This window comes from Mus caroli, chromosome 11 (assembly GCF_900094665.2).
Source record: "Mus caroli chromosome 11, CAROLI_EIJ_v1.1, whole genome shotgun sequence".
NCBI classification, from domain to species: domain Eukaryota; kingdom Metazoa; phylum Chordata; class Mammalia; order Rodentia; family Muridae; genus Mus; species Mus caroli.
Window position 1 is genome coordinate 62,156,749 of NC_034580.1, and position 15,233 is coordinate 62,171,981.

Genomic DNA, 15,233 nt, shown 5'->3' on the forward strand with positions numbered 1-15,233 from the left:
GTACACTCATACATATAAAAACAAATAGATGTTTAAATATTAATTATATATCATGTCATATACATGATTTTTTTAAAAAGTTCCCTAGGGCTAGAGCAGACTCACCTTCATCCCAAGTTGGGCCAAGCCTGGGCAATATCCAGCCCAGGAATTTTAATGTGCCTCTATAACCCTGGCAGTAGATGACATTGATTAAGCAATAAGTTCTGATGTGAATATGCCCCCTAGAATTCCAAATGCCATAAACATGGTCTCCAGTGTAGCGGTGTTGAGAAGTGGGAGCTCAGGGAGGTGAGTGGGTCATGAGTTTTACACCACCCCACCCCACCCCACCCCCGCCTTCCTGAATGGCTAAATCCAGAGTGGAATGGAGCAGCAATTCTTAACCTGTGATACAAGACCACATTGGAGGTCAAATGAGCCCCTTCACAGGGGTTTCATATCAGATATCCTGCATATCAGGTATTTACATTACGATTCCTAACAGCACCAAAATTACAGTTATGAAGTAGCAACAAAATAATTTTATGGTTGGGAGGTCACCACAACATGAGGAACTATATCAAAGGGTCACAGCGTTAGGAAGGTTGAGAACCACTGGATTAGAGAATCAATGTGCTGCTTAGAGCTAGCTCCCCAGAGCTGGGGTTCTAACCAGGGAAGAGGGCTTGCTCTCGGCCTTCACAGACTCTGAAGTGTGAGCCAGTTAGACCTCTTCTCGCCTTTCCAGATTTGTAATTTGATGTACAAACTGAGTATTCCATGATGAGCTGACACCAGCTTCTTCAGGCACAAAATTTAACTGGTGAGGTCAGATATTTTAAAATCCACTTATGTTGCTTTCACATCTGGATTTCTTCTTCAGGCCTTAGCTGGAAGTATAAGGCCAACAACGCAGTGCCTCTGTTCATGGCAGGTGCACAGTTCATTCTACTTGTGGGAGTGTGAGAGTTGAACACTTTTTTTTTTTAACATCAGGAAACTGAAATTGGCTATCTGTTTCTGGACCCTACATGGCTTCAATCTTTGTCCAAGTCGCAAATTTTGTAGATGATGTCCTTCAATGAGCCCAGCTTGCAGGACATCTTTTCTTTATAAATTGCCCAGTTAAAAGCATTCTGTTGTAGAAACAGAAAAAGTCACTAAAAGGACCAGTTCCTGAAAACTATTCTAAAAGGAGCCACTATGGACTTGAAGCTAGCTTTCCCCTTCCCTACCTTCCTCTCTCTCTCTCTCTCTCTCCCTCTTCTCTTTCTTTTTCTTCTACTTTAATTTTACTTTTTCAGTACTGAGGGTTGACTTCTGGTTCTCATGCATGCTGGGCAGACACTTCACGACCGAGTTGTCTCTTCAACCTTTTGTTTTGAGACAGTCTCTCTTAACTCGTTCAAGTTGACCCAGAGTCACTACACAGCCCTGGCTGACCTTGAGCTTCTGATCGGCCTCCCAAGTGGCTGAGATTAAAGTGGGCACAGTTTCTTTACACAAGGTTTTATCAAAAATCACTATGGCATATGAGAAAGATTGCAGCACACATGTGATGTTAGATCTGGTCAGACAGCTTACTGCACTTAACCTGATAACTTGGGCTCTCTCTCTCTCTCTCTCTCTCCCCCTCCCCTCTCCCCTCTCCCCTCTCCCCTCTCCCTTCTCCCCTCTCCCCCCTCTCCCCTCTCTCATTTTGTTGGCTAGAACTGGCCCAGAATGAACATACATTGCAGGCTAAAGCAATCAGTATATTTTAATATTCTTGGTCAGATAAAAGTTCAAGATGGGAGCAGAAAAGATGCTAAATAGAATAATTGCTTCTCTTCCAGAGGACCCTGGTTCAATTCCAGGCACCCCCCATGGTAGCTCACTCCTGTCTGTAACTCCAGGTCTAGGATATCTGACAACTTTCCCTAGCCCCCATGGTCACCATGTACAGGTGTGCTGCACAGACTACATGCAGACAAAACACCCACACATTTAAATAAAAGTAAAGAAATATTTAAAGCCAGACTTAGGTAGTGCATACCTTTAACCCCAGCACCTGGAAGGCAGATGCTTAAGGATCTTTGTGAGTTTGAAGCCAACCTGGTCTACATAGTGAGTTCCAGTACAGCCAGGGCTACACAGCAAGACTGCATCTCAAAACAAACAAACTTGTGCAGAAGGGTAAGAAAGAATCCATCTCAAAGATATTTACCCTGAAGAACCCTTAGCTGGCCCTTGTGCCATGGGTCTATTAAATCTGGCTACTGGGGAGGATGAGACAGGAGGTTTACAAGTTCAAAGCCTGCTTAGGCTACACAGGGAATTTAAGGCCAGTGTAAGCAATTTAGTGAGACCTTGTCTCGAAAAACATTTTTTGAAGTCATTATAAAACTCCAACTGGCCTAGAATGCTTATGTAAACCAGGCAAGCCTCGAACTCACAGAGATCTGCCTGTCTCTGTCTCCCAACCACTGGAATTAAATTTTGTTAATAATTATTTATTTTTTAAATTTCATTTGCCCATGTATGAGTATGTGCTTATAAGCGTAAGTATCCTCAAAAATCAGAAGAGGGTATCGGATCCTCTGGAGCTGGAGCTCCAGATGGGTGGCAGGGATCAAACTCAGGTCCTCTATAAAACAATACATGCTCTTAACCACTGAATCCTAGTTTTTCCAACCCCTGTCTTAAATTTTTTTCTCTTAATTAAAAAATATCTGAGTGATTTAGCATTTTCTTGTCAAGCAGAAGGTCCTGGGTTCTACCCCAACATTACAGAAAAAAAAATCCAAATGCTTCTGGAAGCCTCCATACCCAGGCTGATCGCAAGAATCAGCAGGACTGGAGCAACCAGGTACCATGGTGTACTGGCTATTTTTGTGTCAACTTGACACAGCTGGAGTTATCACAGAGAAAGGAGCTTCAATTGAGGAAATGCCTCCATGAGATCCAACTGTAAGGCATTTTCTCAATTAGTGATCAAGGGGGAAAGGCCCCTTGTGGGTGGGACCATCCCTGGGCTGGTAGTCTTGGGTTCTATAAGAGAGTAGGCTGAGCAAGCCAGGGGAGGCAAGCCAGTAAAGAACATCCCTCCATGGCCTCTGNATCAGCTCCTGCTCCCTGACCTGTCTGAATTCCAGTCCTGACTTCCTTTGGTGATGAACAGCAGTATGGAAGTGTAAGCCGAATAAACCCTTTCCTCCCCAACTTGCTTCTTGGTCATGATGCTTGTGCAGGAATAGAAACCCTGACTAAGACACATGGTAACAGAGAGCTTTAGGACAGCAGCAGGGTTAGGTCAAAGCAGATGAGAGTGGAGTCAAGTCAGCAAGGCCACAGCTCTGCTTTAGCTTTGAGACCCAGCCAAACCTGAAGCTTCCTCCCTCTGAACTCTTCATTAATATGGATCAACACTTCTTTTTTTCTTAAGTTGCAAGTTTTTCTGTGATTGCTTGCCCGTGATAGGATCCTGATAAACTGGGGCTGAGACACAGAGGATATTTAGGCAGGATCAGTGCACATGGCCTTTGATTGACGGGTGTGCTATAAAAAAAAAGTGCACCTGCCTGCTTTGGGTTATCAAGCTGGGCTGAAATCACAGTCACCACCTGCCCTATGGGTCTCCTCGGAAGGGAATGCCTGCACAGCCATGCTTAGATAGCCGATGACAGAGAAAGGACTTTTCTATTTGAAGTAACTTGCTTCTAAGATGGCTGTCAAGGATGCTTACATCCAGATATCCATACTCTTGTATATTCCCTGTGTAGGGATGACTTGACCTAAGGCAATTGTAGGCATCAAAGATGTTGTAGGTCTGTCCTGCTGGCTTTGGGAGCACTCTGTCTGGGGAAGACAGCCATATATCATGAGGACACCCATGTCTCCTGTTGTTGCTACTTTTTTGGTTGCTGTGACTAAAAGTCCCTTATAACAGCCATTTAAGAGTGCAGTGTTTATTCTAGCTTAGTGGGAGGTAGGTATAATTTATCACCATCATGGTGGGGAAGCCAAGAAAGCAGGAGCTTGAAGCAGCATTTGTAGTCAAGAAGAAAAGAGCCATGAATGGGTGTGTTCAGCTCACTTTCTCTTTTTATTACAGTTCAGGATCCCAGCCTGGGGAATGGTGCCACCCACAGTTGGAGGGTCTTTCCATCTCATTTAACCAAATCAAGACAATCTCCCACAGATAGGCAGAGAGACCCATCTCCAGGTAATTCCAGATCTCAGCAAGTTGACAACTGAGATTAACCATCATACCACATACCCACAGACCAGTCCACATTGCAGAACTGAGGACTCCGGCCAACAGCCTTGTGAGTGAGCCATCTTGGAAGTAGATCTGTCAGTTCCAATCTGGCATCAGATGACTGTAGCCTGGACTACATTGTGGACTGGAAGTTCACATGCAATCTCAAGCCAGAAGCTCCCAGCTGCTGGTGAATCCCTGCCTGCTAGAGTGTGTTTGAAGCCAATAATACATCGAAGCATAGCTGATGTCACAGCTATCGGCGACAGATGAACATTTCAGCCTTCTGCTTTTTTTTCAGAACCATTGCTTCTTCCTGGCAGTCTCCCTTCTAAGGCTGCCCTCTCTTTCCTCAGTAGATACCTCATGACAAGGATGGTACTGGAGCTCTGCTTGAAAAGAGGCGAGCTTCTTTGTTGTTTATTTCTTAGAGTTTCACTCTACAGCTCAATATGGTTTTGAACTTACAATAACCCTGTCTGAAACCTCCAGGCAGGATGTGAGACACCACTCCTGAAAACTGGTTCTTTTCTTTTTCTTTTTAATTTTTTTTTCTCTAGACAGGATTTAATGTAACCCAGGCTGGCTTCTAGCTCATTTCACTATGTATTAGAGATTGGCCTTCCTTGAACTCTGATCCTCTTCCCTCCACCTCTTCAATGCTGGGATCTTAGGTATGCAACCCCACATCTGGCTCAGGAAAACCGGTTTCTTTGGGGAGCTAGGAAAATTCTGTTTCCCTTGTGAGTCTGGTGTGGCCAGGTTTATCTCCTCCTCCAGAGGTACAAGAGTGGAACTCTCCACACCCAGGAAGTTGAAAGAGTCCTGTGAATTCTGTGAAGCCTTGTGGCACCATTGTCATGGCAATGAGCTCCCTGGTGGATCCAGGCTACACTCCCCTGTGGAGGAAGCTGCTCTGAAGTGAAGTGGGCATCTAAAGGAGGGGCTGCTAGGAACTAGAAGGAGCTAAGACCAGAGGTTTAGCCATTGTCCCAAATCCATGGCTAGGAGAAGAATATTGAGAAACCTGTTCCTAGAGAACAGAGTGCCCTTGACTCTGAGTTTAACCAAAGCCACCCACATGAGCAAATCTATTCCTAGTCTGCACTCTGGGTACTCCTCAGCAATGTGCTCAAAAATGGGCTACCTGGAGCTTCCAGCTTCTAGAAACAAAGGTAACATCTTGAGAATGCCATTGTGCCCAAGAGAGGTTACATATACATACACTTGGAGAGCTTTACAGACTGGTGATGCCCAGTTTCCACCTCCAGATTCATCTCCAGGAGACTCTAAAGCAATGATTCTCAGCCTTCCTAAGGCTGCGACCACCTAATACAGTTCCTCATGTTGTGGTGACCCCCAATACATATTATAATTATCACATTATTTCCTTGCCACTTCATAACTGTAACTTTGCTACTGCTATGGGTTGTAATGTAAATGTCTGTGTTTTCCAATGGTCATGGGCAACCCCTGTGACAGGGTCATTCCGTCCCAAAGGGGCCAAGATCCCCAGGCTGAGAACCACTGTTCTAAAGTGTAGCTAAGAGCAGGAAGCAACACTACAAGGCTAAGGTTGGGAGACAGCGTCGTGCCCAAGAACTCCTTGGAGAACTTAAGAATGAAGCATTCCAGTCTGCCTCAATTCAAAAACCTTCTAGTTCACCCCAGGTATCTTTTTTTATTATTATTTATTATTTTTTTTTGTCCCCCTTGATATAGAATCTCACCTAGCAGAATAAAACATTGAACTTCTTCTGTTTCCTTCTCTCAAGCACTGGGATTAAAGGTGTGTACTGCTGCACTGGGTTCATAAGGTCAGCACCTTATGTGCTAGCTCACAGTTTCGCACACATACATACTAGGTGAGCACTCTACAGGCTGATGAGCCACTTCAGCAAGCTCCCAGGGTCTGACTTTTGCACAAGCTTCCAGTAATCCCAATGAGATGCTAGTGGTGTAATGTTCACTGCCCCAGAGAGACATAAGGCTAAGCTTCACAGTGACAGTGTAGTGGGGAGCTGGCTTGCCAAGGCCTTCATTTATCCCTGGGGTTGGACCTAGACTAGGATACTGCTTTGAAGGTATTCAGTTAAAAATATTTGTGTGGACATTAAATGATTCACCATGGATATCTTTGGACCACTTGATCTAATATCAGCTATTACAAGAAGTTTCTATAAGACTCCTTTTTAAAAGCAAGACTGGGGTAAGGGCAGAGGTCAGGGTTCTAAGTAGCCTTATAAGGAAATCGGGCAGCCAGCAGCCTCTGCCCACGGTGAGTGGTGAGCCAGAAAGCAGTAGGAGAAACTCACCTACCACAGGCTAAAGATGATAATATGCAAAGTGACCTGGGAAAGGTACACAGCACCTTTGCTTCCCTTTTCCCTTGTATTATGAATACTTAATTTTCTTCTTAATCTCTTTTAGATTGCGAAGGTAATTTGAGCTTACTGTAGCCACTAAGTCAATGACAAGATTTATAAAAGGAAAATCAATTCCCTTCCCAACCTCCTGCTTCATCCCCAGCCTCTTCTCCCAGGTAACCAACATTCAATCATCTCATTTAATTTCAGTTAGGAAATGAGTTGTTCCCATGTAAATGAATCTGCTCAGTAATCAAAACTGTTCATTTGACTCACAAACACTGGGCATAACTTGGAGTCTTTTACCCCTGATAGACGAGGGTCTTAGAACATATTCTATACTGAGTTGACTTGTTATAGTGGATTAAACAGGGGTAGGGCATAGGCCAGTGGTAGACAACATGCTTGGAAAGCCTGGGGTCCTAGGTTCAATCCCTGGTACTAAATAAAGCCAGGACAGATGCAGGGCCACTGTCGAGCTCTGCCCACACTGGCAACACTGAGGTTTGAATAAAGCCTCCCCCTCTGCAGTGAACACTTTGGTTGCCTGTGGAATATAGGGGCAGATGCTTTGCTCCCATTTGCAAATGAGAAAACTGAGGGTTTTCCCAAGAAGGCAGAACAAGGATTGGTACTAACATTACTTACCTTAGGAGCTCAGTCTGGGTAATCTTGCTCATCTCCACTCCAGATTTCCTCGTGGCTTTGTCCATTCATGAATATTACCAACCTCTGTGGTCATAATTATTTGGTGTGGTTCCAGGAGTCAGTTCCAGAGCTCCATGGATGCTGTACATGAGTTCTACCTCTGCAGCTATTACCTACAACATAAGAGGCTAATGATATAGTTCTACCTATGATACTTGAAATATTCATCAGCTCATTTTGCAGCCCTCAGGATTTACTCATGCTAGGTAAGTGCTCGACGACCGAGCCGTCCATGCCCCAAGCCGTTTCTTTCTAAAAGCAAAAAGAAAACACTCTCCTTTTATTAACATATTAATTATACATAATAATGAATTTCATTACGACATTGCCATACATGGGGTATAATGTATTTTGGTCCTATTTTCTGATTACCTTCTCTGGTCTTCCTTAGACGTTATTTGAACTGGGTTGGTAATTCTACTAGGAATCCAGGTTGGTTTATGATCCCTATTCTAGTCTAGAATAGTGTGTACCTGAGCTTCCTGCCATCCAGATATGTCCCCTGTCCTGGGAAGAGAGGGTGGAAGTGAGGGTGACATAACTATCATGTCAGGTTAGGTCACAGGACTTGAAAGGCGCTGGGATTCTTTGCAATGGAAGTCAGAATCAGAGACAAGTGAGCCTAGAAGCTTTCCTATCTGAGAGAGATTGGCAAGGGAGAGGAGAACAAGGATGTGTGTGGGGCCCTCAGGCCCAGTGGTCTCTCTGAAGGAATGAGAATGCATGTGTAGTGGGGGGAGAGTTGTGTGAGCAGGGAAGGTTTGGGCGAGGAGCAGAAGGTAGGTTAAAGGCTGAGGCCAGGAAGGGAGGACAGTGAATCATGTCTGCATGGATCAGGAGGAGGAGAAGGGCCAGACTTAGCAAAAGAGAGGTCATATTTAGGAGGCTGAAATGTTGGGAGTCTCAGTCCCTCAATTGCACTAGAGGGAAAAATGGAAGTCTCTTTGAATTTGGAAGTCAAAGGTGACACTTTTTGGTCCATGTGAAGGAAGAGTGTCCCTGTTCTCAGGAGGTTTGGCATCCCCTGAGAGGAAGAAGAGTGTCTCCACAGGTTTTCTTAAGGGGCACTTATTGTAGGAACGGTGGGAAAGTCTCCACTCAGTGACAGAGTCTCTTAGAAATCCGTCTTGTAGTTGGTCAGAATGGAAGAGCTTCCAGAGCAGGGAGCTCACCCCAGAAAGCTCACCTAGAGTGGAATCAGTTGCATGGGTGCCAGGAATGCAGTGGAGAGGGCCAAGGTGGGGTTGCTCAGGGTGGGTAGGGAGTGGAGAGGGATGAAGGAGAAAAAGGAGTGGAGGGGAAGTCCTGTTGGAGAGTCCAAACTCTGTTTCTCCAAAGGGGCCAGTTCTGATTGACTGGAATCCTGTGAGAAGAGGAACCTGGGCTGAGAAAGAGACTCCATCAGACTGCCTGTCGGCAAGTCTGTAGGACATCTTCGTGTGACATGGTATTGCTTACTGTTGTGTAGGCTGTGTTACCCCAGGGCAGGTGGTTCTGTATGAGAAGGCAGGCTGAGCGAACCAGCCCTGTTGCTCCACGGTCTCTGCTTCCATTTCTGCCTCTATGTTCCTGTCCTGAGTTCCTTTCCCCACCACCCTCCATGAAGGACTGTAAGTTGTAAGGTGAAATAAAGCTTTTCCTTTCCAAGTTGTTTTTGGACATGGTGTTTATCACAGCATTAGAAGCCTAAGACAGTCAGCAGGAAAGAAAGACAGACAAGGAAACGCACAAGGTGGGGTCAGTGTAAAGGTATTCTGGAGAAAATCCACCAAAGGAGGTGTTTGGTGTAAGAATCAGAACCCACTTCCTGAGGTTGGAAAGTTTCCTTTGGGGGCCAGTAGTTACCCATTGTTAGGGGTACCTAGAGGTAAACAGAGAGTGGGGAGTTAGAGAATAAGGGTGATTGATAAGTATCTCTAGAGGCAGCCATTATGAGGGGGCATCAATAGGGCGGAGGGTTAGGAATCTAGGCAAAGACGGTTCTTTAATTTTGAGAACCCAGTTTCGTTTTTACAACTACCATCATTAATCCAGAATGGGAGAGTTTTACAAAATTCTATGACGATGGCTCATAGCTTGTGCCTTGTAGATCCTTACAGACCACGATTCTGTGAGATTTTGCAGCTTTGGGCAGTGGGCAGAGCAGCTGCTGCTCCCAATCAACAGGTCCCCAAGTGGCAGTGCCTGCCACTGGCTCACCTTCTCCTGACTATGGAAAGGTTTGAGAAACCTTTGTCTAGCTAGGGAAGCCTGCTGGGGGAGCCAAAAGGAGTGCTACACTGTATTTCCTCATCCAGCTTGCTTTCAAAGACCCAAGAGAATAAAGATGCTTTCCCTTGTTAAAAGAAACTACAATTTCCACTAAACCTTCGGCAAGTCTAACTAGCGGGTGATTGTGGGGAGATTGGAATGTTTCAAGTCCGTGGTCAAATTATCTTGGGGCACTTTTCATCTTTTTCCTAGTTTTTCATCTTTTTCCTAGTCATGTATTACTTGCTCCCCTCTGTGAGTAAACATCTTTGTTAGGTAAATACTCCAGCATTTAAAACAGATCTATACCCAACCCACCCCCCACCAACCAATATGCTAAGATTGACATCTGACAGAACCCCAGGCTTATCCACTTTGAAGCATCCACTCTGCTTTAGCCCACCTACCTAATGTTTCCCCAGTGTATTTTTAAAGTGTCTTTATTTATGACTTTCTTTGTTCTATTACTACAAAAAAAGTCATCAAACTCTTATGGACCATGGAATTGTAAGTAACTTAAATCTGTTTCTAGTCCATGGTCATTCATATTTGACTCCAGAATAAACTATCTCTTGTCTTCTTTGGGGTAGGAGTTGTTTTGTTTTGCTGTTTGTTTGTTTGTTTTTCCACCTCCTTACCTAACAGATCTGGAAGCTTCCATAGACAGTGTTGAACTTTTAATTCAGGGGTTTTAATTCAAGACGTTTCTTCTAGTCTGAATCTCTCTCCACACACCCTGGATGATCCAGAAAGCCAACTCTTGACCTTCCCACAGGGGTTCTGCATCTCCCCCAGGGCTTTGGACAATAGGTACCAAAACCCTGCTCCGCAGCGGAGGCTTAAAGGGTGCAGGCACTTACCATGGGCGTGTAATTAGTAAGCAAAAAAGTTGGGACTCGGATGAACCTCATTACTTGAATCGTCATTAATAAATGGGGCTAATTATAGTTGTTGAAGTGATGGTTCCTTCTGTGTTGTGATTAATTCTGAATTTATTTTTAGCTTTCAGAAGAATGGAGCCTTGTTGTAGGGTTTTGTTCAGAGAAAGAGCCAGTCTATTTATGACAGCCCTCGTCAGCCAGCCTCATCTTTCACAGGAGAAAGTGGAGAACCTGCTACTGGGTCATTCATTCCTTACTGTTTTAGTTTTCTTTTGGAACCTCAAGATTCCTCCAGGGATTTGTGTCAACCAAAGCTACTCAGCCTTTCTCCCTCCTCGGTAGAGGTGCATCAGCTACACACAAAAGCAGCAGCTTCAGCCCGATGCCCCTGCAAAGGGGGGTTAGGAAAGCCCCGATGGAGGGGGACAGGAAAGAAGCTGCAAGGAGCAGACAAGGCTCTTCAGTGCTGTCCTGCAAGCTTAGAGGTTGAGTCGGCTGTAGGCGCTGGGATGGGCAGTGGCTCTCATGCACAGTTGAAATGGCCTCAGCACTTCTAACGGATCTTGGGTGGACCATTTTTCATGCTTCACATAATGCTAATAAAGGTCCTTTAATTGGACCTGAATCCTGACACTACAGACTTTTCTGTGGCTTGGTCGCTGTCTGCTCTGAGCCTCGTTGGAATGTCTCTTAATTTCTCCTCAAGGGAAATCCAGTTTCTATCCTTTTGAGTAGGATAGAAGTGATCTGGAAGCCACACCTCTGTGTGTGTCTGCTCTAGGCAATAATACTCAAAAAAACAACTTAATTTCTTTCTTTCTTTTTTTTTTTTTTGTTTGATAGTACTGTGGATTGAACCCAGTGTCTCCCACATACTAGCCATGTCTCTACCAACGAGCCACAGCCTCATGCCCAGACTTTAATTTCTTAGTGTTATTTTTGGCCCTACAACTAATTTAGTTCATCCAAGTCTTCAGTCGCATCCTTAGGAGGAGAACCCTTGAGGCTGGAATTTGTCCTGCCTTCAGAGTTCTCATGTGAGGGAAATGAGAAAGTGGGGAATTTTTTCTCTCTCCCTAGTTTCCTCTTCAGTTATTCTTATCTTCTGTCTCTCCAGTTTCTACCATCCTTCGTCTTTCTTCATTTATCTGTTAATTATTCTGCCAAATAAAATCACAGACCATTGCTTTACGTTAGACTCCTGTCCTGCCCCCAATAGACCATCCCTCCCCACAAACAAACAAATCAAAATGGAGCTACTCAAACTAAAGCTCATGCCACCACCCTGCAGCTGCCTAGGTGGCCACAGAAATCAGAGCCAGAGAAATAACAGCCTAAGTTCCAAATGGCATCAGTCAGAAAGATAATGGCATTTTCTCAGCCTTAACCTCTGGGGGTGGTTCCTTGCTAGTGACCATAGGTTCCTTTCCTATTGTCTTGTCTCTGCCGCTACCTTAGAAGGCAAGTAACTGAAATGCCCGGTCTTCTTTCTATTTTCTTCTCCCTGTGCTTGGGTCTGAAGTCAGGGCCTTGCTTTTGCTGGGCAAGCTCTCTTCCAGCCAACCCCACCAGTCTTTTCCTGTTTTGCCACCTTTCTATCTATAAGCCAACAGGAGGGTCCTGGGCTCATTGAAACATACTCTGTTTTTTGAATGACGTTATTACCAGTGTTTGCTCTCTAAGTGTACTCTCTCTCCATCAGGGAACCTTGAGACCAGTAAGACCAGAGAACCAAGTGAGAAGTGTAGACATTAAGTCTTCCAAGAATAGATGAAGTAGGGGAGAGACAGACTTACAAATCAACTTTTTTTAAAAGACAGATTCTTAGGTAACCCAGGAGAGCCTCAAAATTGATATGTAGAACTCCTGATCTTCTTGCTTCCTTCTTTTAAGTGCTGGGATTTCAGGCGTGAAGCTCCATGGCTGGCTCTCACAAATCAGCAAACAGGTAAAAAAGAAAATTGGGGGATCAACTTCTCAACCCCAGGGGCTTGAGGCTGGGATTGTGAGTAAATAAAATGAGAGGAGATGGGATTATCAAGGGAAGGAATATTCATGTAGTTTCTGAAAATATATGGGATTCATTTTCTTTTTTTCTTTTTATTCTATCTATCTATCTATCTATCTATCTATCTATCTATCTATCTATCTATCTATTTATTTATTTAACTGTCCTTATGGTCCTTGCCAAGGAGACTGTTGACTGTTATAGGGGTTAGGGTAGCAGTGGGGTTCATTTGGCATGCCAATGAGATTACAATGAAGTTAAAAGCTGTCTGGTTGTCATTCTGGCAGCCACTTTAGATCCATCCAGTTACACCTGGTCTCTCTCAAGAGGCAATTCCAACTTTGAGTTTTTCTCACAGTTCAGCAAGATTTGGGAAAGATAGAAATGTTCAAAGTTCAAAGGGCTGCTCATTCCAGGCCACTAAGGCAGCCAAGTAAGACAGAAGTGCATGGATAACATGCGTGATGGCCCTCACTCTACTGTATCTGTTTATGTTGACTGTGTTTTATGTTAACTTGACACAAGCTAGGCTCATCTGAGAAGAAAGACTCTCAACGGAAAAAACACCTCCATTGCACTGCTTGTAAGCAAGTCTATGGGACATTTTCTTAATTAATGATTAATATGGGATGGCCTATCCCACTGGAAATGGAGCCAGAGGTGGATGGTCCTACATGAGTAAAAATGCAAGTTGAGCAAGCCAATAAGCAGCCCTCCTCATGACCTTTACTTCAGTGTCTGCCTCCAGGTTCCTGCCTTGAGTTCCTGCCCTGACTCTGCTCAGTGATGGATTCTAAACTGTAAATTGAAATAAACCATTTTCTCCCCTAGTTCCTATTGGACATGGTCTTCATCACAGCAACAGAAAGTTCTTTGATGCAGGGACAATATTTTTTTGTTTGTTAATTAAAATGCAGCATCCACACAAAAGAATGTACTGGTGTGGATAGAATGGGTGAACAGCATCACGTATGGGCAGGCAAGATGGTTCAGCAGGTAGACACTTGCCACCATGTGAGTCTTGGGGATTGAACTCAGGTTTTCAGCCTTGGTGGCAAGTGCCAAAATTGTCCTCTAACCTCTATACCTATGCATCAGCATGCATGCACATACACACACAAACCCCAAACAAACAAAATATAATAATTTTAAAGTAATAATTAGCCATGTACACTAGTGTGCACACCTGTAGTTCCAGAACTTAGGAGGCTGAGGGAGAAGAAAATAGTAATTGGAGGTTGGCCTGGGCTCTGTGCAAGGAGAAAATGGCCTCCGAACCCTTCCCAAATGCCTGCAGTGTCATCAGCATGTTCATGGCTGTCCCCCAGTGATCCACTATCTAGACTTGTAGGAATTTCATGAGTCGAGTCACCCCATATTCACTGTGGAAAGCTCAGCTTTCCTTGACCCATGATCCATCTGTGGTATTCATCCTGTCCCAGTGGTAGCGATTTGCTCTTCATCAATGAATGGAATTCTCTGCTGTATGAACTCCTCCAAGGGTATACATCCTACTGTTAACACAAATCAGATTGTTTATGGTCTGGAGCTAGCATGAACAGTCCTGCTGTAAATGTTGCTGGCATATTCTATGGTTCAGATAAGTCTCCCAAAGGATCATGAGTAGAAAGCAAGGTGACAGCCTGTGACACTCCTTGGAGTTGGCAGAACCATGGGAGGTCTAGTGAGAAGAGGTTAGACCTTGAAGGGGACTTGTGGATTCTGGTTCTTTCTCCCTCTCTTTGCATCCTGGCTGCTGTCAGGTGGGCATCCCCCTCTATCACAAAGAGCCACCATGATGAATGGTACCACCAGAGGATGCTAAAAGCAAAGATGCCAAAGTACCGCAGTCTGAAAGCATGAGTGGAAGGAGTCTTCCCTCCGTAGAAGTTCATCATCTAGGATTTTTTGTTACAGTAATTCAAAGCAGACTAATGTATGTATCTTGATGAGTATATGAGCATGTTCCAGTTGGATATCTTCTAGAAAGAGAAATGATAGGTCTTAGAGGATGTCCTTATTCAGTTTGGGAAGGACTATTGGGTTTTCTCATGGGCTGTGATTCATAGTGTGTGTGAATTCCAGCAAGAACACATTATCCCAGGATATTGTTAGTGGTTTTTAAATAAGTGTTCTTTACAATTTTCTTCTTAATCCAACTAGCTCCCAAATAACTGAGACTGGACTATGATGTTTATTTAACAAGCTTTAAGGGTACAACAACTAAGCAGTATTACTCTATTTTAATCCTCTAAAATAATCTGGCTACATCCCAGTCAAAATCCCAGTGATATTTGTATTTTAGCACTGATCTGGCTCTCTGGGCTCCAGGTATTTTCTCATGGTGTCTCCTGGACTCCCTTCCCACCTCCCCAATGGCAAATTTTCACTTCCTCTCTCTCTCCTGACTGGGAGGAAGTCCAGCCCTATTCTCTTCCCTGCCCAGTCATTGGCTGATCAGCTTTTATTGACAAATCAGAGAATAAATGGGGAGCAAACCTTACACAACATTGAGGCAGGAGATACTTAGAATAAGTATTGCAGTGTTGTATCCAGATGCAACCAGACATGAGGGGCAGAGAAATCAGCATTTGAATAATACAAGAATAATCTTTACACAGTGTACAATAACATTATGCCTACAGTATATATATATTTTTGCTTTGTTTCTACCTTAACTATAGATGGGTAAATACTGGTGTCTCCTTGGACTGTGCCTTGCTTTTCTTGATGATCGAAGGGTCAATCTCTCTCTCTCTCTCTCTCTCTCTCTCTCTCTCTCTCTCTCTCTCTCTCTC

The 15,233-nt window shown here is 44.2% G+C and overlaps 1 pseudogene; it reads right to left on the reverse strand.

Annotated features, from left to right (window-relative positions):
• Nucleotides 1–831: 831 nt before the first annotated feature.
• On the reverse strand, nt 832–1,015 carry LOC115032325 (annotated as a pseudogene).
• Nucleotides 1,016–15,233: the final 14,218 nt, after the last annotated feature.